The sequence below is a fragment of the Cyrtonyx montezumae genome, unplaced genomic scaffold (assembly GCF_038088225.1).
Source record: "Cyrtonyx montezumae isolate F1298 unplaced genomic scaffold, pur_monq_1.0 scaffold_31, whole genome shotgun sequence".
NCBI lineage: Eukaryota > Metazoa > Chordata > Aves > Galliformes > Odontophoridae > Cyrtonyx > Cyrtonyx montezumae.
Genome location: NW_027072036.1, coordinates 1,130,131 through 1,156,384, shown reverse-complemented (window position 1 = coordinate 1,156,384; position 26,254 = coordinate 1,130,131). Strand labels below are relative to the sequence as shown.

At 47.0% G+C, this 26,254-nt stretch overlaps 1 protein-coding gene across 2 annotated transcripts in view; it reads right to left on the bottom strand.

Annotated features, from left to right (window-relative positions):
- Positions 1-24,345, bottom strand: part of HIVEP3 (HIVEP zinc finger 3) — a 213,788-nt gene extending 189,443 nt beyond the window's left edge. For both annotated transcript variants that reach the window (XM_065744398.1, XM_065744399.1), the window contains exon 1: positions 24,152-24,345. The gene's annotated coding sequence lies outside the window, so the exon portion shown is untranslated. The remainder of the gene's footprint in view (positions 1-24,151) is intronic.
- Positions 24,346-26,254: the final 1,909 nt, after the last annotated feature.

Sequence of the window (26,254 nt, the reverse complement as noted above, 5' to 3'; positions counted from 1 at the left end):
GGCATCCTGGAATCAGACTAAACAACACAGGTTCACCACCCTCATTTTGCATCATGAGAAACCTCAGTGACTATGGACAGCCAGGTCTTCACTTCAGAATATCATCCAAAACTTGTTCCCTTTGCTGTCAACACTGAGTGCTTCACCCAGAGCTCAGGAGATGAGACTGGACCCAACACAAGACACTAAGACTGTAGAGCCCAGCTACACCACTAAGGATGCTCCTCCATATGAGTGCTGACTTGCTTTGTGAAAGAGCTGGAGAAGGAATGGAAGGAAAAAATGAAAATTCAGATATTCACTATTTCCCTCAGGGTTCAGAATGTGAGCTCAGTGAACAGGCCACTGAGGACTTCAGTGCTCTTGTAACTCGAGTATCTCCTGCTGCCATTCTCATGTATTTGCCCCCTGAAATGCTATTGCCAACAGCATTTCAACAATCTCTTAATATTGAGAAAACCACAAATTCACACCAGTTAATTCCTCCAATGACCTTCTAGGCTAATACAAAGCACACACCACTCAATGAGACAAGCTGGGAGCAACAATAAAGGATCCTCAGCAAATTCCACATCTCGAGCTGCTCCAAAAAGCCACAAGCATTCACACTGTCATCAGGAAACACGGCACGCCTCCAGCTTCCGAAATCACACCATGCTCTTTGTATTGCATGCCATTAGCTCCAAGATAATAAATAACGACAATGCAAAGCCCCGACATAATACACCCATTCTTGGAGCACGAAACACTTATTAGTGACATTTGTATGTGTTTATTGCAATTTTACAAGTGGGAAAAGTGCATGGAAAGCCTTGAGTACTTTTTCCTGAGGACTTACAGAGTGGAGTGGTGTGAACCTGGAAGAGGTTGCCCAGAGAGGTGGATACCCCATATCCAGAGGCATTCAAGGCAAGGCTGGATGTGGCTCTGGGCAGCCTGGTCTAGCAGTTGGTGACACTGACCACGGCAGAGGGGTTGAAACTTGATGATCTTTGAGGTCCTTTTCAACCTAGGTCATTCTATGATTCTATGATGTGATTCTATAACACAGTCCCATGGTATATTCAGATACAGAAAAGCCAACAGCAGAGCTAGCAGGAAAGCTGAGCCCAGCTGGACAGAAGGTGTGAAGCGTGGATGAGATTCCTATAAGTACTGATTCCACCAGCAAAAATGAAAACCTTTGCTTTCAAGTGTCAAAAGGAATCCCCAGGCAACAGCAAAGAGCAAAACAAATTAATAGTAAAAATTACTACTAAAATAGGAAAAAATACAATAATAATTTATTAAAAATTTACAGCTAAAAAAATGTCATGCTTAAAAGTATAATTGTTGCCAGAAATACGCCCCAGTGACAAGTGATGGAGTAAGCCAAGAAATCGCCTCCTGGGCAGCTGGGACCAAGCAGCCTTTCTGCAGAGGAGATCCCCACCTCCATGGTGGAACAGAGAGTTACACCAAGGTAAGCAAACATAAGAATAAATGTGATTAAAGAGGAAACTCTACTCCCAAAACAAACAGGGAGGTGTGACTTCTGGCAATAGACACAGAGTATTTTGTTTTCTCGCCACTAGAAAAGAAGCAAGTTGGTCCGTAGACCAGGCAAATTTCCCATGCCCAGGGCTGTGAGAGGAGTCACCCGATGTGTCATGTGCTGGGCAGTTAACTTTTTTGTTAATTCATGAAAATACATAACTTCTGTATACATATCAGCATGAAATGGGTATTAATGCAATAGCTTTGGCAGAAATATCCACAGCAGTTTAAGCAAGCACAGAGAGTGCCTGTGTGGCAGGGAAAGTAACAACTAAAATCACAGCAATAAATATTAGCCTGTTGGGGGGGAGATATAAACCACACCAGATGAAGTACAGTTTGAATTGACAAAGCAGAACTGAAGACAGCTCTCCAGCGGTTGAGCAAACAGCCTGCCTAGTGCCTCGAACAGCATAGGCTGCACCATTCATTTTTGACCCAATAAAGCAAAACAAATCTGCTGCCCAAATAAACCAGAAGACATTTACACACTTACAGAAGCTGCTCAAGCTGACAAAATTGAAGCTAAATATTAGGCACGTCGGAGATGCAAACAAGGACCCCATGTCTGCTGCCATGTGGCTTCCCCGTACTGGAGGTGGCAGTGGGGAGATGCCACCCCAGTCGTTCTCCTGGCTCAGCTCTGTCTTGAAACGAGGATCACTGCAGCCCAGCTCCTTGCTGGCTTACTTTTTTGATATTAAATGCTCTGTGATAAAGAAATGAAGAGTTTGCCCTAGCCAAGGGGCCCACGACTCCAGCCAAAAAGCAACAGCTTCATTCATCAGCCCGTACATCCTCCCCACACCTATAGCATTCAGACATCCTATGGTAATTCCATTTCCCATTTTCAGAATAATTGGGTAGTTTAATTAAACAAGGCAGCAGAGTAAGGAAGAAACAAGCCAAACTGCAAGCACACATTTCAAGGGCAGGCTGTGGGTAGCGCTGATGGAGCATCTGAGTGGGGGAGCAGCATCTGGCACCAAGGCTATCCAGAAAGCTCCAAAGGGAGTAAAGGTTGAAAACAAAAAATTCAGAAATTCAGAACAATCTTCACATAAGTGGAAAAATCTGCTAAGTGCTCGCTGTATCCTTGGCACTTATTTCCAGAGCTTTAACAGCAGCAGCTCCCAGGACGTGTCAGCAAAGGTAACAGCCTTGCTGTTGGATGGGATTTTTCCCAGTTATCCTCTCTTCCTCTCACTCCACCTCTTCCCTGGTTCCAGACAGCCATAAAGTTTCCTGACACTTCATTAACACTCCTTCCTCCAAATACTCTATATGTTTTAATGCAGCAAAGCTGCTACATAGTGAAATAAACCCTCCAGAAGGAAGGGCCTGATAAACCGCAGCCCATCTGCAGACAGTCCAACTTTTGCTTTTACTTTTCAAAAACCTGAAGTAGAAAAAATAAATCACTGAGATCCAAGTAAGCTCTTGAAGACAAAAAGTGGACTGACAGCTCCTGCAGCACTCAGAGACCTGAGGATATTCTGAGCCTGTGCAGAGATCCCAGTGCAATTCCAAAGCGTGGAATTGGGAATTACACAACAGACAGCAGTATCATCGTGAAATCACGCTGCATCACGCAAATTGACACCTCGGGTAACACTTATGTCTCTTTCTCTTTCCAGTTCTTTATGCAAAATGTGCAGGATTAGCTTGAGCTTGTCCTGACAATTCACTTTTCTAAGAAAGTCAATCCACAGATTCAAGGTATTTACTGCATTTGTTCTTTAAATGATGTACTTTGATCTCTGTGCTGATAACAAGGAGTAACTGAGGCTAGCCTAAAGCACAGTGGCAGCGTTATTATGCAGCATGGCACAGAAAGGCAGCAAGCATCTCAATCTTTTTGTCATTCCTACATCTGTAGCTGTAGAGCAGAGAATACAATATAACTCTCACGAGTTGGGGGATTCTGGAAGAGACATGCTCCAGCATCCTCACTTGGTTCCAGCACACAGCTCTCCCAAACTCTTAATTGCTGTGTCCTTGCTTATTCTTCTGAAAAAGAAGACCCCAATACAGCTTGCTAAAATGCAAAGAAGCTGAGCTCAGCTTTTGACTTCGACACTTTTTGAGCACAAAGGAAACAGGGAAGCACACCCTTAAAGACCCCAGTGTCAGCTGGGACGTGGGCATCGCTGCAAAACGAGCAGTGGGAACCCTGAGCTTTGCAGCGTTTAAGGGGTAAGCAAAGAACAATACAGCTCCACAAAAAGCAGTCCCAGCTCCCCACCACCTGGCCAGCAGGAATGTCTCAAATTGGGAAGCTTTACAGTAAAGAAGTGGCCATATGCCATCATTTAGCAGCTCCCGGTCAGTAGTTCAGAAGTTATGACCAGAACAAGCAGACACAGCTCACTCTTGCAGTCAGGGATGGAGAAGCAGAGCCTACACTGTTCTCTCCAGAAGCTCAGAAACAAATATGTGTCCTCCCTCTCTTCCCAGTTTAAAGATTGCAGTCAAGCAGACCTGCCTTTTAGGAGCTTGGTGCAGCAGATAAAAGCTTGGCTTAGCCAAACACCAAAATCATCAGATCTTGGTTAAGTATGCCTCTCTGGGAAAGCAGCCTTGTTGGAATAATGTAATAGCACCTGTGGGAATGCATGTCCCAAGATGTTTGCTTTGTAGTCTGCACTGTGACCAGATCCAAAGTTATCCATAACTGTTTCTATTTAATGTACGTTTGATCATTTGGACAATGAATCTGGCAAGACCCAGATTCAACTCCATCATTATAAATTCACTACTGCGCTTTACACTGGACTATGAACTCGAAGACAGGACTGTCTCTCATTATGATGATGTAGATATGCTCTTAATCTTCTCTCAGTAAGGAAATTGCTCTGTTCTCATCACTGTAATAGCTGGTCATTACATTTATCCTACAGTGAATTCATCTTCTTGGCCATGGGGAGCCAGCACTTTGCGCAGGAGCAGATGAGGTCCTCCAGAGCTTCCTCTTCTGTTGCAGCCCTCCCTTCCACCTGGGAACCCACACAACATACTACATATTTCCTCAGGGTGCTCCTCATACATGCTCCATTATCAGTGTAGCTGAGAAGCTCAGCCCATGACTGATCTTCAGGGGACTCGTTTCATACAATCATGACCATTGGAAAAGACAACATCAAGTTCAACCCCACCATGCCACTGACCACATCCCTCATGCCACATCTCCACAATTCTGGAACAACTCCAGGGACAGTGACTCCATAATCTCCCCAGGCAGTCTGTTCCAATGCTTAAACACTCTTTCAGGGAAATTTTTCACCACCTCTTCCTACTGCGCTCATTCTCATTGAAATAATCTTAATTTCCTTTTCTGTATAATTGTATGACACTGACACTTCCAGAAATTTGGAGAGCTGAGACCCCAAGTTCTTAACTGTTTGCAAAATCAGCTCTAACACTGAGCAATTGGGATAACCTGGTTTTATCTCCCAATTAATTACGTAATAGAGTAATTATCTGATAGAGATCACCTCATCTTTCACCTTAGTAGGGAGTAGCAAAATAAAGCTGCAAGGCAGTCTGGTTAAGTCTACTGAAGGGCTTAAAAAATAGCAGTGGCTGAATTACAAGATACAAGTAAAAACCAGAAACATGTTCCAGTGGTTGCTTTGTCCTTACCAGCTGATGGACATACCGAAAATCTTGAGGAAAAGAAGGGAGGTGAAGAACATTCTAAGAAATATGGTAAAGGAGGGGGCAGATGATAGCAGGATTTCTCACATCCCATATTAAAACTGTACAGGAAATACAGGAAGGATAGCATCACGTATGTTTTCAATACAGCCCGCAGGATTCGAGTCTGAAATGCAGGAAATCTCATGTTACACGGATGTCTAGCAACCCTACCTCATGGAACACCGTGGGAGCTGGACTGGAGCCTGAATTCCAGCTCTGCTTCCAGCTGATACTGTGCACATTGAGAGCACACTGGTCAGAGCTCAGAGGTCACCAATGCTCAAGCCTTAGCTTGAAAATGGTGGATAAGATCTACACTGGTACTGCATCTCTTCGGCCATAGCTATTCCCACACTGTGGCTGGAGGAGGCTCCCAGGCTCATGGAACCCATGGGAGAATCTCTTTACAAATCCAGCAACTGGGAGAAAACGTGGCAACACATTCCAGGCAGGGCCATGCCAAGCACCTCCTTAGAGCCTTGAGCAGGTAGCTCACAGCAACAGGAACCAGCACGTTTAGAAAGGACAGGGAGTGCCACAGTGCCCCAGCAGGGAATCTCTTCCAGTTGGCTGCATCATCCATTCGAGTCCTTGATGCTATGTGCTAATGCTCGCAGTCATCTCAGCAACCTCCTTCGCTTGCATTTAACAAATTAGCAGTAGCATAGCAGAATGACATCATACCCAGGCAACACATCTGCCCACAATTACCTCTGGGAGGACAGGTGGGGTCACTGGAGGCCCTGCTGGAGAGGTTTGCTCTACTGGGAGAGCAGAGCTGTCTGGGCAAGCCAACAGCAGCCTGATCTTCACAGCAGATCCCTCTCAGTGTTTTCTTAGGATTCCTGCTATTAGCCAAGGCAGCACAGAGATGTTCTCACCAGTCAAGGGAACCATATGATTAAAAGAAGAAAGTCTCTGACCTTCTCCAAGCAGAATGTTTGGCATTGCTTGCTCTGGCTCAGTGTTGAGTGTGATGTTATGCTTAGCAGCACACACAGCTCTTTGCCACCACTTCAGCAAGCTGCTCTGCTAGGACAGAATAGATCTGGGAGGTTAAGAGATATTAGTATGATTTGGAAACAGATTTGGCTGCTCCTAATGTGGAGAGCTTCGTGAGGAAGGGGGACAGTTGTACTCATGGCACAAAATAGCAGAGCTGCAGTGTCAGCCATGGCTTGAGCTATTCTTCCAGGTGTTGCACATCATCAAGCAACATGCACGACCCTGAGATGCAGATGTTTGAAGAAAGGAAGGAAGGGGACTCTCCTGCTGCTGCAAGTCATTGAGCAACCAAAAGGATCACAATGAATCACTGTTGGTATGAAGTGCAAGAAAGAGTCAAGATCATAGAAGCATAGAATGGCTTAGGTTGGAAGGGATCTTCACCAAGCTCCAACCCCCTTGATTCAGGCAGGGTTGCCAACCACTGGAGCAGGGCTTGTGTCATGTCCCTCTCCCAATCCAGCCAGGGTGTGGAAAAGAGCACAACCACTCATACAATCACTGTCCCAGCAGCGAAGGGATGCTGACAAACCAGAGCAAGGGGGAACCAGAGCAAGCCACAGTGATCCAACAGCAGTTCTTGAGAAAAGACACCTGAACCCAGCAAGCCTCGAGGGAAATTCCTGTCCGCATGGGCAGGCATGCCCTATACCCCTCTGCTATGCTTCCACTCCTGAGCCAAGACAAACACTCACTTTGAGAGCAGGGGCTGTGACAGCCACACCTGCATGCCCAGGGAGCGGCTCTGATCCATCCCATGTGCTTCCTTGCAATCCTGGCTTGGCTCCACCCCACTGGTGCTTCCAAAAACTGGGGCCCTGCAGCAGATTGCCCATCAACAGTCAGCAGTCCCTTGAAGACAGTTTTTCCCATACATTGTGGTTGTTCTAGTCAGCCCCTTCTGTACCAAGCTTCCCCTAACACCTTCTTCCTGGTACTATCCCACCCCTGTAACCTCTAGTTTTATGCCACCCAAGGTTATGGGACTGCTGCACACCCACCCCTGTCCTCCCTTCCAGCCATACTGCTCTTCTCATTGCCACCCTGATCGCCAGACCTCACCCACCCCTTCAAGAAAAGCCTCTGCTTCACCCTTATCCCCATACACATCCATCTTCCCTCATATCAAGCACTTCATCGTTTGATCACCAGATGTTATTTTGACTAAAATCAAAACTAATTCTAGCTAGTGTCTTCAGACACCCACAGAGACCTCCAGGTAGGTTTTGCCTGCTTTATCAGTTTTCTGCCTTGAATCAGTGCTGGTAGCAACCCCTATCTATGATTTTACAGATAGCAAAGCTTCCGCAATGACTCAACCACTCCTTTTTCAGGTGAGAAACCCCAAGCATCCGCACACCCCTCCTTGCACCTGCATCCTGCAAACCAGAGCTCCTGGCAGCCCAAGCAGCAGCAAAACCTCACGAGCAGCCACCAGAGAAGAAAAGCAAGCTTTGCTGTGCTCCTGCCAGCAGCTGATGCTTGGAGACCTGTGCAGATGGGATGTGAAGAACTGCACCCTCTGAGCTCTGGTGGCTGCACGGGTGCAGCAGCTGCATGAAGGATTTGCTTCTCCTCCATCTTTATGTTTTTTCTGCAGAACAGAATACAGTTTTCTTTCAAGGGCAATGTGAACAACCGAGAATGAAACTCCATCAGGCAGGTTTCAAGGTCTCTGTGTGCCAGACACAGGATGGCTCTGGGGTGAGGGAACTAAAAGCAAGAAAAATTCTGACCTATTCAGCTCTGTTTGACTTTTTTTCCTATTAACCGTTTCCTGTTCAGGCTTTCCGTGTAACAGCAAGGGACAGGAAGAAAGGAAAAAGAATCCATGCACAGCAGCAGTGCCATCCCAGGCAGCCAGAGAGACCTCTGTGTACTGCACAGTGGTCTCAGAGCAATCCCAGAGCAGTGCAGTCTGAAGGCACAGAGCCAGGAGAGGGCCCCCAGAGCAGAACAGTAGGAGGGAAGAAGGAAGGAGATGGAGGAAAAACCCAAAAAACCCAACCACCCCAAACACCTCTACGCTAAAACTTAGTAAATGATAGAAGGCGGCTTTCACACGAACTCCTTTTTATTACTGGTGGGCAACTGTATTTTTATCCTGTGGCTTTCTGTTTTTGCAGACGCATTCCAGCACGAAACCAGAGGCAACACGCACCACTGAGCAGCAGAGTTTATTTTAAGGGATGTAACATTTTCCTGAGGATGCCCTATTTGCATCTGCTGCAGGAAGCAGTAAAATGGCAGGTGTGTTTCCACGGGCAGCCAGAGACACAAAACAGAATGCGCAATGCAAAGCAAATGCTTTTGTCTTGCAAATCTGCACTGCCTGCAATGAAGAAAGAAATTAAAGGAAAGGAAAAAAAAAGAAAGAAAGAAAGAAAAGCAAAAAAAGGAAAGGGGTTTTCCCCAAGGCCTGTTTTCTAGCTTATTAGTCCTGCAGATGCTCAAGACTTTTGCCAAGGAGCTCCATGCCCACCGGCAGGAGAAGGCAGTGCAGGCTGCAGGCCAACCAATGCCCCGCATTTGCATGTGTGTAAGTGCCTAATTGCTACCGTGCACTCCGCACCTTGCAGGCTGCTCTTTCCAGATGCACCCTTGAGCTAAGAGCTTTTGGTGAGGCCTCTCCTCCAGGAGCACACGTTTATGGTAATGTGGAGGATGGATCAGGCAATTGTATTTGAAACAATGCATTTCTGCGCGGTTTGAATGCAGCGTGAGCCGCAGTGACTTCTTCAGCAATTTGACTTTCCCCTGCAACAATCCAGCTGTGTTATTTCCTTGGAGCAGATGCTGACTCCAAATACTGAGACCTTGCTGGATGATATCTAGAGAAGTAAGTTTTAGCTTTCCTGTCTTCCACTCTTGCACTTTGGGAAGAAATAGCATAGAAATATACGTGTCATTCTGCTGCTGAATGAGGTAACAGCCTTCCACAGCTGCAGAACCAGCAAAAGCATGATGTGATGGAAAATAACACTGACAGATAGTTATTTCAAAGAGAAAATGTCCTTTTTTAATTATTTTTATGTGTACTTTTTTAAAATCTAGTCTAATAATTCCCCTGGCAATCAGCATCCAAACAGCAGAAGCCCAGTGCTTCCGACAACCCCAGGAATGCGATAGCATTGGTAAGACCAGGCAGCAATATTCAGCATTACATGAGATGATGTGCTGGAAAGGATGGAAAAACAAGCACTAACTGCTTAGAGGGTTAGGAAAAGAGTTGTCCAAAACTATGGTACGTTTTCTACAGCACAATAATAAAAATCCATCTTAAAAGTATGGCTACGAGCATACTAACACAACCTACTCAGTAGAAAGGGCAAAATCTTTTAGTCAGAAGATTCTGTTTTCAGGAAACGGAACTTTTGACTGTTTTATTCTTTAGAAACTTTCCTGGGAAATCCCACTGGCCTTTATTTGCTACTTTCCCTTTTTCTTTCTTCAGAGGACAATATTTTTCCACCTGTTCTATCCTTCTGCACAGCCAGTTTTTCCCCAAGCATCCCACAAGGCTTTTCTGGCATTTGTTAAACTTCCAAGGGGTGCTGCAGCCACAGTGTGGGACAAGGATGCCTCCTGCTTATAAACCCTCAATTTCAATTCTGCAAGATTTATATATATATATATATATATATATATATATATATATATATATATATATATAAAAACCATGAGGGAGTGGTTTTGGACCTGCTGCCAAAGCTGGACACTCACAAGTCCATGGAGCCAGATGGATTGCACCCTAGAGTGCTGAGGGAGTTGGTAGATGTGACTGCCAAGCCACTCTCCATTCTTCAGCAGTCCTGGCTAACTGGGGATATCCTGGCGAATTGGAGATGGGCTAATGTGACACCCATCTTCAAAAAGGGCCGAAAAGTCGATCCCGGTAGCTACAGACCAGTCTTACCTCAGTGCCTGGGAAGGTTATGGAATGGATAATCTCAGGAGCCATCATGGACAAGTTAACGGTCAACCAGAGGATCAGGCCCAGTCAGCATGGGTTTACAAATGATAGATCCTGTCTGACAAACCTAATTTCATTCTATGATGAGGTAACCTGCTTAATGGATGAAGGTAAGGCTGTTGATGCAGTCTACCTGGACTTCAGTAAGGCTTTTGACACTGTCCCCCACAACATTCTCGTGGAGAAGCTGCCCATGGTTTGGATGGGCATACACTCTGCTGGGTGAAACACTGTCTGGATGGCCAGGCCCAAAGAGTTGTGGTCAGTGGAGTTAAATCCAGTTGGCAGCTGGTCACAAGCAGTGTCCCCCAGGGCTCTGTACTGGGGCCACTTCTACTTAACATCTTTATTAACAATCTTGATGACTGAGTGCACCCCCAGTAATTTTGCAGATGACACCAAGCTGGGAGGGAGCATTGATCTGCCTGACGGGAGAACAGCACTACAGAGGGACCTGGATAGACTGCATCAGTGGGCCAAGGTTAAGTGTATGAGTTTCAATAGGGCCAAGCGTTGGGTCCTGCATTTTGGTCACAACAGCCCCAGGTACCCTACAGGCTTGGGGAGGAGTGGATGGAAAGCTGCCTGATGGAAAGGGACCTCGGTGCACTGATCGATAGTCAGATGAATATGAGCCAGCACTGTGCTCAGGTGCCCATGAAGGCCAATGCCATTCTGGCTTTTATCAAGAATGGTGTGGTGAGCAGGACTAGGGAAGTTATCCTGCCCCTGTACTTAGCACTGGTGAGGCCTCACCTCAAGTACTGCATTCAGTTTTGGGTACCTCAGTACAGAAAGGACACTGAGGTGCTGAAGCAGGTCCAAAGATGGGCAACAAGGCTGTGAAGGGCTGGAGAATGTGCCCTATGAGGAGAGACTGAAGGAACTGGGGCTGTTTAGTGTGGAGAAAAGGAGACTAAGTGGGGATCTTATTGCTCTCTTCCAATGTCTGAAAGGTGCTTACAGCAAGAGCGGAGTTGGTCTCTTCTCACTGGTGACAGGACAAGGGGAAATGGATTTAAGTAGCACCACAGTAATTTTAGGTTGGTTATCAGGAAACACTACTTTACAGAAAGGGTTGTTAAGCACTGGAATTGGCTCCGGGGAGAGGTGGTTGAGTCACCATCCCTGGATGTGTTTAAAAACCATTTGGATGTGGTGCTCAGGGACATAATTTAGCAGAGCGTTGTTAGAGTGAGGGCAGTATGTTTGGGTTGTGGTTGGACTCGATGATCTTTGAGGTCTTTTCCAACCTGAGTCATTCTATGATTCTATGATTCTCGTCTCTCATTTATCACTTGAATATCTCACAATTCTCACTGATAAAACGCAGTGCCCACTGTATTTCTATTACAGTGTGACCCTTATGGCTTTCTGTCTGCTTCTCCTTTCTAATCATTGCACCTCCTGGTTTAAGCTTTATCTTCTGTGAGCAAAGAGTTGCCCTTGATCAAGGAGTTGGCTATGACCAAGGAATAGTACACAACCAAGGAGTTGCCCATGACCAAGAAGTTACCCATGATCCCAAGCCTAGATGGGTTGTGATGTCATTGATCTGTTCAGACCTCCAGGCACTACTGTTTGGTAGATCCTACAACAGTACTGATGTCTATGCATACTCCAGAGCACTATAACTTCCATCTAAAACTGAAAGTTCAGAAACAGATACTGTGCTTTCATTCTGACTCTTCTCAGACATGCTCTAAGGTGGACAAAGACCTGGCACTATATGACATCTCCATTCTGTGCAGCCAGTACTCACTAGCACTGAACCCACTGAGCCCACTCCACTTGTTGCCCAGGGGAATGCATTCTCCCTGCAAGTGAAGCAATTTCACAGTCACCCATGGGAGGAGAGTGCTTCGGTCATGAAACTTCACTTAATTACTCACGCGATGGAAGGAACACAGACACTGCATGTGTGGGAAGCTGCAGAGGAAAGGGCTTAGTGAAGCACTGCATGTGGCTCAATTTGCTTATTGGAAAATTAGAGAGAGCAGTGCAGCTCCTCTGGTGTTGTATTACTGACAAATAATGTCACTCCGCCCTGAGTTACGTGGTCAATAATAAAAAGATTGCACGTTTTCCTTAGGGATGTACCTACAAAGACAGCAGCAAGCCCTTTCCACTGTACCAAAAGTCACAACACTGTTTTGTTTCACATACAGGGAGGCACTCCTACACTATAGTTCTCCTGCAGAGCAGCAGCATTAAATTTTCATTACAGACTGACAGCAAAGAAGGTGAGAGGGATCACAGCAGATCTTTGAGGACAACACATGCCCTGCTTCCATGGACAGGTTAAGGGCATCTCTAGGTTAAAACGCCTGACTGCAAATCTGGGGTGTAAAAACACAGCCTATGTACACAGCCTCCAGCTGCTGTCCCTACATCGGGTTGGATATCAAGAACCCTCATTTCAGGTTGGGTATCAGGAAGAATTTCTTCTCTTAAAGAGTGGTGATGCACTGACCAGGGAATGGTGGGGTCACTGTCTCTGGAGGTGTTCCAGAATCATGGGGACGTGGCACTGAGAAATGTGGTCAGTGGACGTGGTGGGATGGGTTGCAATTGGACGTGGTGATCTTAAAGGTAGTTTCCAATCTTAATGATTCTACCTGGGGGTCTCATCTCTCCACTTTGAGAGCACCAATGGTCTTATCTTGAGTGGTTTTAAAGACCTGGAGCTTTCTGAGAAGTGCTATGATAAGTCCAGGCCAGCTGGAAATCGTCAAGACCATTGCATGGGGAAAGGAGAGCATCTGACAGCAAGACTTCAGATGCTCATTCACTCCCCAAGCCTACTCCATTCCAGGTTATATGTGCATGCAATGCTCTTGGCCTTGATGTCAAATTCAAACTGAATGATTTTGCTTTTTGATGTAATCAACTATAATCTTCAAGTTTGTCCTTACATCCAAGTGCTTTTAAGAAATAATTTATATTAAAAGTTCCCACTGCAATTTGGCTTGGACCAATATCCTTGCATTAAAAAAAAGCAAACAAAAAAAAACAACTCCACCTAAATTCCTGACATGCCCAAACTTTCTATTAATTCATGCCCACTCACTCATCTTCATCTCTGGCCCAGTAACAAGATCTCCAGCAAAGGTGAGATAGTCTTAGCTCAGCCTGCTCTTCACAGCTCAACACCCAGTGAGGTGGTGGTGCCCATCCCTGCAGACACCCAGGGTCAGGCTGTATAGGGCTCTGAGCACCTGATGGAGCTGTGGATGTCCCTGCTCACTGCTAGGAGTTGAATCAGATGTCCTTTAAAGGCACCTTCCAACTCAAACCATTCTGTGATCCCAGAGAATAAGTGGGGTGCAGTGACTCCTACTGAGGCTTGGAGACATCGTGAGGAAACAACTCCACAACTAGATAGTAGGGCAGCTGCTGTGCTTAAGAACTGGCACCAGCTCACACTGTGAGGAACTTGCCTGACCTCTCCACTGCAGGAGAAGCCTTGTGGCACTGACCACGCAAGGAGCCAAGTATCAATATGGAGAAAAGGGAGTTCAAACTGATGGTGGAAATCTCCTGCTACACATCACTGCTGTGCACAGATTTCTGTGGTCAGCAGCCAGGCAGATGCAAGCCCCACACTCTGCATCTCCCACAGTGTCCCAAACACATGCCCTTACTCATGCACACTGCTCCCTGCACCTGGGCACACAGATGTGGGGAACCTCTGGGCTTTCCAGGAAGTCTGGAAGAAGCCTCAAGCTGCTGACTGTGTCCCAAGGGGGCAAAGATGAGGAGTTCCAGCAAGCTGCTGAGTGCTGCAAAGGTTCATTTATCCTCAACCCAAACTTTGTCCTTACAAAGCCTTTGCCGCCACAAACACCGTGTGTTTTAGCAACTCACCTGATTCAGTCAATTAAATGAGAGCTGTTTTCTTTACCAGCAAACTTCAAGCTCCCTTCCCCACCACACATTTCCTCGGCAGCACCCAGCCACACACATGGTGTGGCTGCCCTGGCAGCTCTTCCCTCTGTCGTGCACCCTTCAGGATGCCAACATCAGCCCTGAGTCAGAAGAAGCACTGAGGAAGATGAATAAGCACAACATTCTCCAGGATGGCAATTAAATTCATGCTTACAGGCAAGGACATGCTTAAACACTGTTCCGGACAGTGGTGCTTTCCGAAATCAGGGCCCTTTCCAAGGAAGATGCCGTTGCTGGGTGGATTATTACCAACTAGTCTGTGCTGCTGGAGTTTGCATCTGGGAGCAAAATGAGTCCTGGGGACCTTCCAGCCTGCAGCAGGGCTCTCATCTATGACTCTCCATACCTCAAGCTATTTTCTACATCCTATAAGGACCAGTGCTGAAGTGAAAAATGCTTGTACTAACACCAGTCCATCTGCATTCATTTTTAGAGTCTCATCTGGCCTAAAAGCAAAGTGGGCTTTTAGGCCCACTCCAGGGGCTGCCAGATGCTTTGGAGTGACACACACCACACACACCAGCCATAGATGTTTCAATGAAGTGGTCACAGAAGCTTCATCACAGTTTGTATGAAACCTATTTAACTCTTGTATTTAGCACTGCTTGATGTTAATTCCCATCTCCAGCTGCTTATATCCATGCAAAACCCCAGGACTGTTCCGTACTCAGTGGGGCTCTCTGCAACTGGAGCATATCAGTATCTGACCCATACATGGGAGAGAAGATTGAAAATGTCCAAGGGAGAAGAAGAGACCTTTCTCTTGTTTTTCTACTTGTAAACAGCACTAGGAATCATCCTGTCGTACTGCTGTGAACACAGAGTATGGGACAGGCAGCTTAGAGCAAGAGGCTGCAATAGGGAATTGCTGCACTGGCTGCCTTGGTTTTGCTTTGAGCCTCCAGGCAAAGGCAAGCAGACCTGAGAGCACTCAGGAGCTTGCAGCAAAGAAAGAGTTAAAGGAACCAAAAGAAAAGCAAAAAGGGCTAAGCTAGGTTAAAAAAGTAATTGCACCAAGCTGCCATGGAGAGGGAAGCGGGTGCTTTGCGGCTCTTCCACCAGCTCTAAGCCCAGCACTTGCTCCTGACAGACAAGAGGAAACCCAAGAGCTCCAGCTCACCCTGCTTCACCCAAGCAGACGTGGACACAACGAGTACAAAGGTGCACAGCACTACAGCATGGTGACAGAAGCAAACCCAGTCCCCATCACCAAGTTATAGGTGGGGAAAAACAGAACCAGATTGAAAAGGCTGCTCTGCTGCCTGCCCGGATTCAGCAGCAGTTTACCCAGCTGCAGCCTGTTTACATTTCTAACAAACTTCATCCTGAACTCCTTGGGTCAGATATTCTAAGGAAGGAAAGGAACTTTATTTATCACGTAGCAGAGAGCGGGACCAGGGCAAGCTGCCTGAGCCAGACAGAGCAAGACTGCAGCACTGAGCACAGCCCTGGAATTTCTGGATGCATTTTACAGTAGAGATTGTGTTGGATTTTTTTTATTACCTTTTTTTTGATAATTTACTTAAAAAATAAATGTCCTATAACATTCCAGAATTTTTCCACCAGATATTCTCAGGTGATGAGCTAGCAGTCGTGTTCTTGCCTGAAGTATGAAGTACAAATGATACCATCTGCAAAAGAATTCTGTGTGGCAAGTCGAAAGAAAAAGCAGTTTACCTTCCAACAAGCACTGGCTATTTCTATGAATAAATGCATTAATAAGACAAGTGAACAAAATGCAGGAGAGTGGAAATTTTTAGCAGCCTCACTGTGAACAACTTGTTAGCAGACAAGCACATCAGCCTGAGAAAACAGCCCTATCTAAAATTGAAACTGAAACTTGTTCTTAGCTTTCTAAAGTCTCTTCCAAGTTAAAGCAGTTATAATACAGGAAAGTTCTAAAACGTTGTCCCATGTCAGACCTATACAAAAACTGCTTTGTTTGCACACCAGGTTCAAAAAGCAGACACTGCACATGGCAGAGTTCATCAGGACCCAACTCCACATCAAGAAGTGCATCAGCTCCTTCTCTTGGTTAAGGTGTTTTAGAAGAAAATTTCTGCTCTAATGTTGTCTTCCTACATACCTGGTACTATTACTGATGCATCTTCTAACAAAATAACTCCTGAGGATGCTACTCCACCTGTCAATGGGAGTAAAAAAAGGCTTCGGTGCCACTGTGCTCAAAGAGAAATCAAATAACTCAGCCCTTCAAGGCTGGTTGACATGCAAGGAAAAATCCATCTCATTTAAATTACAAAAATAAGATAAAACACAAAAAGAAGAGCCCCCCAGCTCCGAGCCTGAATTACTTATGATTTCCCCTTGCAAAGTGAAGGAAGTATTAGCTCCTATATCCACACTGTGATGATGCTGTACCACAAAGCAAGCAATAATTAGAGAATGTCCAAATTAACTGAAGTCACAGTCTGGACTCATTTCTTCATTTATGTACATTTTTAAAGGCCTTCAATTAAGCCGCCATGTCTTATGATCAGATTTTCAAAGCTCTATAAGCAAGTGATAAGAATCTGAACTGCAAAGGACAATTCAGGCTATCACAATTCTTTGAAAACCCTTAATTGGTGTAATAGAATTTATTTTCTCTCTCAAATTAGATATATATTTAGCCAAACCAACCTGTGATATCGTACAGAAGTTGTAGATGATTTTCACTTGAGGGCAGAGTTAAGGTTAAAGATTTAAAGACTTACTTCTGCATTCATTTGTCAGCTCCTTCAATACCCAAAATCACAAGATAGAGAAAATCAGGGTTTTTTCCCCAACAGTGGCTGGGCAGTCACCCGGTGATGACCAACATGCCCATGAAATCCAATCAAACAACCAAGCAAATCCAAGATTGGTCAAATTCTTTCACTTAAGCTTTAGATCTGTTTAAGGCATTTAAGATAATCTAAGTCCTTCTATTGGCACAAGCTGTTTAAAATGATCTAAGGCTTTAGGCTGGTTTAAGCTGCTTATGTAGCTTTAAGGTTTTAGAAAGGTTTAGACTTCTAAAAAACATTCCCCAAAAATAAGTGGGGTTATTTGCTGGAGCTAGTCATACCACCTCATGGATATAGTGCAAATACAGAAATACATACACAGAAATAAAATCTTGTTTGCGACACTCCAAGTCAAAGTCAGTCACTGCTAAGTCTACAAATACCAATTTCATGGATGACTTCTGCAGGCATGAGCTTGGGTTTTGGGAGCAGCACACCCTAGTTAAAGCATGGAGATCTGTCATCTTCAAAGAAGAAAAATGTACCATAGAAAGTTACATGAAACTCATCGCAACAATTTCTCCTGTTGAGAAAAAGTAAGAACATGACAATATATAAACCCTATGCATTCCATGGTCCCCTCCCTCCTTCCAACACTCCGATTTCCACCTCTGTACATAAGTCAGTCACTTTTCATAGGATTACAGCCATTGTAAATGTATTTGGGAGTGGGAGAGCCAAGGTGCCCTTAGGGTGCTCAATGACAAGACCCCGTTAGCCAAGAAGGTCCTCACCTCAAGCAATCCTGCTGGACTGCACAGGGTACAGGAGCCCATACAGCCAGACAGAGGGTTCAGAACAGGCCCTGCTCTGCCGGTCTGGGTCTCTGCAGATGGGCTCCAAAATTCCCCCCCAGTGTCACTGCCCATCCCCTGGGGAGATAGAATTTCATCCCTGAAACCCTGTCTGCAAAATCAGCACAACCTCGCTGCCTGAGATCACACCTTTCATAACCAGTTGCACAAACAGACCTGGTCAGGTAATTAGGATTTCTCCCTTTCCTTTCTTGCAGAGGGGACAGTCCTATCCTTCTGGGCCATCTATATGCACAAAGAGCCCATTCTGAAGCCACTTGAGCACAGGCAATGCGGTGCACAGCTACCCTCTGCTCTCATTTACACAAACATAAAGGCAGAGCATCTGGCCATGTGTCAGAAGTCTTTAATTACATGATTGAGCTCATACATGATCGAGCTCATCTTAGATATCTATTTATTGAGAGCTGTAAATAACACAAGATTGGACTCTGTCTGATAAACACCGTACACAGAAAGGGAAGTTAGAATTACTTATTCAACCAAACATTTGTTCCATTTTTTGATTGCTTAGTTTTGCAACCTTTATGTGGTATCAGTGTGGGGCCCCCTTACACCCCCTTTGCAGTTTGCTGTTGAGTACCTGGTTCATTTGATGGTTACTCAGCCAGGCAGAAAGAAAGAAAGAAGGTTCCTCATAATCAAGTTATTTATCCTAGTATGCATTTCCGATTTGGGTCCACACCACTTCAGACCTTGAGAAGCCTCTGCATTGACAGAACTGAGCAAAATCCACATGACCAAGAAGAAACATAAATTCTGCAAGAAACAGCAACAGAAAACTGCTTCTTCCCTTGTTATATTTCTATCTACGTCGTATGTTCTGCAAAGATCTTCACAAGCAGCAGCATCACACCAGGAGACAGCACTGGGAATCAAAAGGTAGCACCAGAACCAATCAAGCCCACAGAACCGTGATGTTTTGAGAGGAATACAGGTTCTCACAGCTGGAGGCACATAAACCAGAACCTTTGCTGAGCTCTATCCTAATTTACCTCACTCCTGCATTCACTACTGAGCCAAACTCCTGGTAGAGTGGGTGCTCTTGGAGTTTCGCTACCTTCCAGGTATTTCCCATGCAAGTTTGTTTTGCAGAACTCTTTCCAAGTCTGCTGCTGTTTACATTACTGGCATTCTGGAGCATCGATCTCTGCTGGTTGACAAAGAGCTGTTCACAGCGGGGCATGGAAATACAAGCCGTACCACTAAGAGGTGAAGCAAGGATGGAGTTCTTCCCTGCATTATCCTCACAAACACAGCCTATCCCTGCAAAACAAACTTTTTGGACTGTTCATGGAAGGTCATCTCCTTCGTTCCCTTCCCCTTATCATAAAGCACCCGGTATCCCCACCGAGACCAGGACCTCACAAAGCCCTTCCTTATGGGGCTGGAACATGAAAACAGACATTATCCCACTTAATGGAGCAAAATGGAGGTGGAGGAATAAGTGCAGCTGAAAGTCATACTGCCTTACACCAGCACTGCTAATATGAACCCCAGTTCTTACACCAGACATTTATACCAGCCACACCATTTCTCTTTCTATTTTCCCAGTATAGCATGTGCATGGCTTTTACGACGCACAAGGATGAAGAGGAGAAAGAATAACTTGAAGTGATGTACAACCAAGGAGCACAACTTACAGCACAACTTCTGCTTCCACACCATTTCAACACCACGGCTTGACAAGAGGAAAAGCAAATCCCATCAAGGCTTAATCCACAGCATAACAGAGAAGTAGAAGAACATTCTCTGTCCCAGCTGAAAGGCACAACCTTCACTCTTGCTATAATCAAACTATGAGAATTTGCCCATGCTTGAGGGGGATGTGCAGGCCATGCCAGGTTGCACGCAGCATTCACTTCTAGCAAATACAGCACATAGCTTTCTGCAGAAACCTGACCAGACCGCTTTGGTAGAGCCATTAAAAACAAAACTACCTGTTCAGCTCAACAGTTTTCACTCTCCCATAAAATTCACTGAGATGCTAGGACCAAAATCAAAATTCAGGGTGGGAATACGAGTTAAGCAACCGAAAGGATGTCAGCATGGGAACACCTGTAACGTGCAGGACTGCCATCTTGACTGCAACAGCCAACATGGATTCAGGGCCAACAAAGTGTTCTGGGGGACTGAAATCTGTGGGAAAAATGGCTTGTGAACACTGGGAGCTCCTTGGAAACAAAGGGCATAAGACAGATGTGGGTGAGATGCAACAGGACTCAGGCAGGAGGGGACGCTGCTTGCACAGCTGGGCACCTCTCAATGTCCATCCTGCACATGATGTTTATTTGGAAGACCACACACCTCTATCAATTTTTCCTTTGCTTACTTCAAACCTTCTAGACCTTTTGATTTAAAAGTCATCATTCTGCAGCAACACCCACTGGGGATAAGTATAATACACTTAAAACTCAAAAGACAACTAAAAAAGGGGGGTTAAATGTTTTGTTTGTAGAGGAGGTGTGTTTTGAAGAACTCTGAGATCATCCTGACATCATTACAAGCAGCACTCGCCTTTCTCGCTCACACTTGAATAGAATGATAAATTCTGCGGTGACTTATTTTCAGCAGATTACTCGTTACATCAGGGTTTACTCATTCCATTTTCCTGGCAGCCCCCAAGCAGGGGCCATGAGTCAGCAGCAGCCCTGAGCTCTCCCTGTAGAGCCATGGGAGATGGTCCAGCCACCTGCGGTCACCTCTTCAACCAGAATTCATTGACCGGGCTCCTTTCAGAGATGTCCGTGCATCCCACATCAAGAACTGCCAGAATGATGAGACGGCACATGGGAGGGGAAGTGAGCAAGGAGCAGTCCCTCTGTTGCATTTTTGTCCCAGCTGTTAAACATCTGGGGTGCTCAAGGGGGTGGTCATTGCATCCAGTGTCCCACGGGATCTCCACGCGGGAGCCCTGGCGCAGCAGGGCTGTGGGATCCTCCCCTCCCAGCTGCAGGGTGATGCTCAGCAGCCAGTGCCATTGGGGTCAGAGTCATTAGGGCATCCTGGGTCACAATGCATCCAGCCCAGCCCCAGGCTGGGACCATCCCTGAGTCTATTTCTGGGTCTCCCTCTGCTCTCAGGGGACGCCAGCAGTGTCCCATGTCCTCCAGCCATGAGGGCTTTCACACGCTGCCTGCTGAGACCCCAGGCTGGCCACACTACGTGGAGCTTCTGGTGATGGCAAATGGTTGCCACATTCACCTCCTGACAGCCCAGACCCCACCACAACCCCGGGAGCCTGGGCTGCTCTCAGCATCATCTGCAGACTAAACCACATCCAACCACATGTCTTGTTTGTGCAGCAAGAGATGTGCCCCCCCTCCCCCTCCCCACCCCATGCGTTTTCCTCTCCTACTGGTGTCCACCCATCAAGCAAGCACTGCTGTCTGCAGTTGGAGCTTAGAGTCAAAACTCATTACTTGTATTTTCAGTCTGCCAGGGACTCACACTGAGATCTTGGCCAATGGGCTCCCCCTCCCTCCTCCCCATTTCCCACACAGAAGGGAAAGTAAGACCAGAAAGGTTAGATGGGAACAAAAAAAGCCACGCTGTTTTCTCCCCTCCCCCCCCCCCCCCCCCAACTCAGATCACCACTGAGATCAGAGTTGAGCAAATCCACGACTTGCATAGCCTGTACATCTCCATTCTTGAAATAAAAGTTTCCAAGCTTTTTAGAACACTAACTAAAGAGATCCAGGCTACAAATTCTGCCATCTATTTTGCAGCAATATGGTTAAATGTGGATAAGCAGCAACCAATGCTCATCTGTTCTTCAGATAACCACATGCACCTTCAAACCACCCTCTAAATCAACACACTGGGATGTACTACTCCTTGGTGCATCCATCCTAACCAGTGTCAGGTTAGCCAGGCCAGCTGCAGGTATCTAGCTTTCCATGGAGAAAGGAGACATTTTTTTCAGCCACAAAGACTAGTGTGTTTTGTGCTCCTACCAGCACAAGGCAGAGGCCAATATTGGATTACTGCTCTCCTGGCACTGCTACCTTCCTCACCAGCTCCATGTCAAGGATAGAGATCACTGAGATTTCTGGTAATTGCCCAACCAGCCCATGGCCAGGCAGGAATCCAGAACCAGGCTGTACCCAAGGAACTGGGCACCTGGAGGGATCCACGACCCAACTACAGCAATCACCTCCCCCAGCAGATATCCTCATTGCACAGTGTGACTGAAAAGGCCAACTGCATTATTTTCCAGAAAACGAACCACGATGTTGGAAAACCCATCTGAAACTGCATCGTATGAATTTACAGAAGTTTACAACTGTTTCCAGCAAAATAATTAACAGCTTCCTTTGCAAGCACGATAGCATCGGGTGAGCGGGGCTCCTCAGGGACTGACAGTCTCTGTGTGTGTTTCACTTCCCTTTCTCAGGAGGTGATGAAGGAACAGAAGTCAGATGAATACTGAGCCACCAGCTCCCACCACAGTACTCCACGGGATCAGCTCCACGTGGTGCCAGCTGCAGCCAGGTCTGCAGAGCAGCACACATCCCACCAGCTCTCGCAACGGGACGCAAGGTTTGTGTGTCCCGTTCCAGATGCTGGGAGGGTTGGTGGGGCTGAGCAAAGCAACAAAAGGGTTTTTCCAGCCCAAGAGCAGGATCTGGTGCCTACTGTCATGATGAGGCAACGCTTGGGGATGGTTTATTAGGAAGCAAGCCACCTCCCCTTCCTCAGTCCCCAATCTGCTTGGCTTTCTCATCCAAACCATTTCCCAGCAGTGCCAATGACCTGAGCAAGCCTAGAACCACAGACAAGCATCAACCTCCCACATGGCACCAGCCCACAGAACACCCATGGAGCAAGCAGGGAAAGGAAACAGGGACCAAGAAGCCTCTATGCTTCATCACAGCTGGGAAGGCTTGCATGCACTTGATTAAAAACAAGTCTCCAAAAAATAAGAAGAAAAGCTATGACAGCACAGCATTGGGCACACGTGTTGTTTGGCACAGCACTGAAACCAGCAAGAGCTGAGCACGGCTGGCTTGGCACGAGGGAGCATGAGATTTGGAGGAAATACCCACTTTCCTCTCACTGGATTTGCCATTTCTGGGTGCTCAAAGATGAGGCAGGCAGGGATACGCTCATCGGGGGACATGGGACAACAGCCTGGAGACAGGGACCCTTCTTCCTGCCCTCGTGAGCAGTACAGCCAAAAAGCAGCCCTGGAGGAGTATGTTCCCACCTCGGGGTCAAAAGCATATTTTAATCATATTTTAATCATGTTCGTCTGCATGCACCCCACATCAAGCTCTTAATTAAAAATTATTTGCTTTTGGAAGAAGGGGGGGGCGTGAAGGGGGGCTGCATATTGAGGCTTGATTACGTTATATCTGTCAGGTTAAATATTCACAAGTTCTCTTTCTAGGAAGCCCCAAGGGGTTGTTTGTATGAAATAAGTATTTTATTTCATGTGCTGCCCACTCTCAGTTCGTGCAATTAATTGGGGGTAAACTTTTTGCAGTCTTTCCTTAGCAGCCAAAAAAACTGCGTGCAGGCAGAGGAGCAACACACTGCCCATAAAAACACCGAGGTGACAGAAACACCAACCCACAGACAAAGGGCTGATTTTTGCCCTCGGAGGTTCCTGCGGCCAAATGGATCCTGGGGAGGGCAAGATTGGGCCATCAGAAAGGCCACTGCAGTCCCTGCTGCAAACGCAAGCGTGCAGCTGGGGGAAAGCAGGGTGGAAAAGCTGGAGGGTGAGCAAGGAGCAGAGCCAGTGCTGCATGGGGCTGCTGCACCGCCGAGCCGAGGGGAACCTCCTGCTGCCAGCAAAGGACAAACCTCCGAGGATCACATCCCAGCGCTGCCCGGATGCCGGCACGCAAATAAAATGCAACGTCGGAAGGCTTTGTGCGGGCAGGAGGGTATTTGGGGTTACGTTGAAATATCAGCACGAAGGAGAAATAAAAATCTACGTACGGGCGCTGTAGCGGGCAGGTAACAGCTGCCCGTGCTCCTACACGGGGGAGGGGGGTGGGAAGGGAGCGGGGCCGCCCCGCATCGCTCCAGAGGGGGGGAGAAATGATAACGGCCCACGCACGCCGCGAGAAAATGAAGTTGCTGTGAGCGGACGATGAATTCGTGCGCCAAGAGGGAGAAGGCAGCGGAGGAGTCGCGGTGAGGACGGGGTTACGGGGCGGCCGTGGCACCGCCGAGGTTCCCTCGGTGCGGAGCGCGGCCCCGGGATGCACACGCGCGTATATGTCCGCGTTGGATCTATACGCGGTCACACACAGCAGCAACCTGACACCTTTGGGGGAAGCAAAATGGAATCGCTGAGCGCCCGCAGTGAGGAGCGGGGGGTGGGAGGGGGGGATGGACCATCTGCAGAACGCAACGACAAATAACCGGGTGCCTACCTGGGGTGGGGGCCGGCAGCGATCCGGGCTCCGCGCTGCTCCCGTCTTTATGAGATGTTCGGCTCAGGCGGTGCTATTTGCATTCTTTCATTAGCACCTGTTTCAAGTGAGGAAGGAGAAAGCTCATTACGAGATCAGCTTTCTTTCGGAATAAATTATTAAAAAATACAGAGAGATGCCTGCTGCCAAATAATAATAAAGCTAATAATAAAAAATGAGGGAAGAATAAAAAATAAAAAAACACATGTACATTAAAGCCCCAAAGTAGGCAGTTTAATAATGGGAGATCTTGCAGGTTGTGAGCATGCTCCAGCCGGAACAAATCCTTCCTCTGTTATTCCTCTGAATAAAAATAAACCGTGCTCAAGAAACCCAAACGGAAGCTTCCTCCTAGAATCCCTGCTGCTGAAAAATATGTAATAAATTCAGCCTGAAGACGCAGCCTCTAATCAGCAGCTGTTTTCTGGATCCAAAGCCAGCCAAAGCCTCTCTTGTCTTTTCCCACTATGAGTCTGGGCCTTTTTGAAAAGGGTTTTAACCTTTTAAAGATACAGTGCACCAATTATCACTTCTGGAGGACCATTGCTTGCAGCACAAATAAATTAATAAAGCGGCAGCGGTGGCACAGCCGGAGCAAAGGGGGAGGTGTGGTTTGCATGAGCAGCCCTTCTTCATTAATATTATTATAGATATTTTTTTAAATAGGATTTGCCCGCCCCTGCTCCCCCCCCCACCCCCACCCCCCCGCTCTCCCCATTGGGGGGAATAATAATAAACAGAGAACTTGCCACTCGGCTCTTGGATAAATGCACAGTCATTATAAAAATGAACAGCTGCTGGATGCGATTCAGGGAGCTGCACGGCCGCTCCTGATCCGGGTTGAATTGGTTACAACTGAATTTTTGGTATTAACAGTTTCGGTCCCAGGCGGGTGGTGTGCGAGGGTTAACAGCACGAGGAGCGCGGCTCTGTCAAGTGCTTCCCATCAAACCGAGGATCAGACTGCAAAGTTTGAACCGAGCAGCCCTGGCACAGCAATAAAGCATTCTCCAGGAGGTGGGATTTCGGTTTAACGAACCAAACCAAAGCCCCTCCAAAATTGCCCAGCCCTCCTCCTCTAACAGAGTGCCGGGCAGGACGCAGCTCCCTGGGGACAGCATGGCCGGGGAGGTCAGGTCCTCCTGCAGCACTGTGACCCCGAGCTCAGTGCCCTGGGGGTGTCCCGGTGCCCCCAGCACCTGGGTGTCAATTGCATCCTTCTGGGCAGGGAGCAGCCAGCTCAGGGCAGATCCCTGCAGCCAGCCCTCCCCACAGCCCCCAGCGTGCAAACCATGGGATCAGGCAGTCCTCCCTCTGTCTCCCCCCCGCCCCCCTCCACCTCCCCCAGCAGTAATTCATCATATTTCATGTGTCTGCTCCAGCCTCGCCAATTGGCTGGGCACTGGCAGGAGGAAAAAAATATCAGGAGCAGCACAGCATCACTGCCCACCCACTGCCCCTGGGTCCTCCTGCAAACAGCCTGAGGGAGCACAGGCACTACTTCTCAAATAGGAGAAAAAGAGGTTTGTCTGGCAGCACTCCACAGGGATGTAGGCTGCCAGCAGCTTGACCTTGACCCACACACCAGCAAGGAGCAGTTTCCTGAGGAGGGAGACTTGCACCCAGCTTTCAGACCTTTCAGGACCAAGCTTATCAGCACGGTTATCTTAATAGGTGGAGAAGCTGGGATTGCTCAGGCTGAAGCTACCCAACGTGCAGCAGTGGCTCAAGCAGGCAGGCAGCCCAACACACTTCATCTGATTGTTCTCAGAACAGGGGGCGGGGGAAAAGAAAAAAAAAATCAGAATTTCCTTGGGAGATGGAGCAATGATGTGCTAGGAAAAAAATAATAATAAATAATCCACGTGAAAACTGCTATCTACCTCCCCTGCATACACCACATCTAGAAGCAGTGGGAATATGCAGAAAACCTCCTAAGGAGTGCTCTCATGGTGGCTCCTGTAGCACCAGGAGCATAAAGAACAGCAGAAACATGCCAGGAAGAGCTCTAGCTTATTCCACTGCTGCTTACACAAGGATAAAAAAATTGCATTATCACAAAAA